We start from the raw sequence: 2,705 nt of genomic DNA, 5'->3' as shown, positions 1-2,705 counted from the left end.
AATTGATTCGATATATTTGTGGAAAATGTATGTTTTAAATATAGCAAGACAAAAGTTCGCTGAAAGAATGAAACCTAAGCTAAACTATGATAATGCCGAATAACAAACAGGCTCTCGAACCAGAAACAAGTACGTGATATCAAATTCTGAATTTAAAAATAGTCATTGAAAAGAACAAAGAACATAACAACGACTTATTCTTTTGTTTTATCAATTATAAGAAGACATTCGATACAGCTGACCATAACATCCTTTGGAATAATATAAATAAGTTTTCTTGCACATCTGCATCCTTTCACCCCATCTTTTTACTCTAAACCTTTCACGAGAAACGCTCTAGAGAATTTTGATGAGAACTTAAGATACTCTGACGATTTAGTCCTTATTACTGGTAGCATGTAAGTATTACAAGAACTAGTGAAAAGAGTAAAAGAAAAAAAGTGAGCTGGTTGGTATCTTAATCTCAATAAGACTAAGATCATGAAGATCCAAAGACGCACACCGACAAATGACAATAGCGTGACAAACATCACAGTTGTTAACCAGTTCATTTACCTTGGAGTCCTTCTCACCAACAAATATAATGACATACCTGATATCAAAAGAAGAATTTCAATAGCCAAAAACGCCAATTGCAACATATGATTCTGAATGCTGAGTACTCAAAACCACAGACAAGAAGATGATCAAAAGTTATGAATTGTGGTGCTATAGACGATTACTCTAAATAAGTTGAACAGAATGAGTACCACCGACAGACTGCTTAACATCCTGCATAATAGAAAATTAGCTTTTCTGGGACATGTGCTACGGAGAGTCTTGATTGCTTCCTGCTAACGGACATGGCCATGGGAAACAGCCTAAGAATAGATAATACCCAAGAAATTTGTGGTCTGTGTGGCTGAAACGAATAGGCTGGCAAATGATAGAAATAAATGGAGAATGATGGTGAAAAGGGCCACAGCAGTTCAATTCTGAACTGACCTTGATGATAAAGACAAATATATGATGCTTAACATCTCTAAGTCAGTTAGCAATAACTCTCCTAATTTTGATATCAGAGTCAGACACAAATTGTACAGTTAGATTCATGTTCTCTCTCTTTTTGAGAAAGAGGGAACTAAGTTGCAATCAGAATTGCTCCTAAGCTAAAGAAAGCATTTTTCAAAGATGTGTGAGTCTCAATATGATATATGCATTAGATTATTTGGAGAATTCTGCTGTAGATTCAGCTGAATTTCTGTTAGAAATGAATCACACTTTTAACCTCTTTAATAACACAACCCTAAAAAGAGCCAGGAAATGGTTGTGGTTCACTAGATCAAGTCAAAATATTAAAAGAATCGGCTGTCCAGATAAGTATGTGAAGGTTTGTTAATGCAAAAGCCAAATATATTGTCATCAAGTGCAAAATCTTAATATTTATATGTAGCTTGTCTAAAATGTGGAAATATTTAGAAATGAATTATTATTTTAGATTACATTGACAATCTAGAAAACTTTTTGTGTGTGTCTCGCAATCGCGGAAATAACAAGAAGTATCCTAAATCAATTTTCAGAAGAATTTTGATTGGTCATGTGTAATAGACTTGAAATTTTCCAAGCAAGCGAAATGCATTGACGATCTTGGAAGCCTTTTGCTTGGGGCCAAAATTATAAATGAAGTAAGCACTGATAATGTCGAAGAAAGTCCAGCTGTTTGCCATACATAAGAAAGTAATTGTGAAGAGGCTGATGGCCCAGGGGAATTAACAGAAGTAGCCAGTGTTGTCAAGAAAAATAACAAATATAGTTGCTTAAACTGGAGGGCACCTTAGTAGAAGAATGAAAGAGAAAGTAACCTGTGGAAATTCTTGTCACTTTCTTACTGATTAGTCTGCAGTGTCTTATGAACAACTGATGACATTTGAGAATTTAAATATGACACCAGAGGGTTTTCAATACCTTAATTCTATGGAAGGAAAATTTGAGCACAAATATCCCACATGAAAATTTGAGCAAAAATATCCCACATGCCAAAAGCAATAGTATGATTAAAGAACCACTTTGTAACCAGTATGATAAATGTTTTTTTTTTTCAAAAATGTATTTATGTCTTAGGCTTCATTGTAGAAATCTGCTGCAAAATTTGAAGTATTGAAATCAGTGACTACTCTGCAACTGATATTGCCTATACACACCACTCTTTCTCAGATTCAGTCAAAATATTTTTTCTTATTGCATACATTGTTATTTGGATAAAAAATGGAAGTTGCATAAGGTTTTGGATCTTATCGTATTTACTGCGAGTGAGTTCCAAATCAGACAACTGGGTAATTCCAATGATCACGGACATATACTTGATTTACTGAATGAAGTACATCAACAACTCAAGATACACAATATTTTCTTTGATATTTTTTGAGCTTGTAAGGTTATAACATAGACACACTAAGACATTCATCCCACCACAGTCAATACCACGTCATATAACTCGGACACACTGGAAATTTTTACTAGCGACTGTCGTGACTGACATTTGCATTTACTGCATCTTTACAATAAAAAGTTATGTCAAGAACCTTACGATGCGATTCGTAATCAGTGAAAACATAAATCCTTATCTAAGACTACTTGAAATATATCTATAAAATATCGCGCTCTGATTGCCTGGCCGGAGTATATCAAACGTTATCAAGTTGAAGGCAAACAACGGGTTCCAATAA

Source organism: Penaeus monodon, unplaced genomic scaffold (assembly GCF_015228065.2).
Source record: "Penaeus monodon isolate SGIC_2016 unplaced genomic scaffold, NSTDA_Pmon_1 PmonScaffold_294, whole genome shotgun sequence".
In the NCBI taxonomy this organism is placed as follows: Eukaryota; Metazoa; Arthropoda; class Malacostraca; order Decapoda; family Penaeidae; genus Penaeus; species Penaeus monodon.
The sequence above is the reverse complement of the archived record's forward strand: the minus strand, read 5'-3'. Positions refer to the sequence as shown.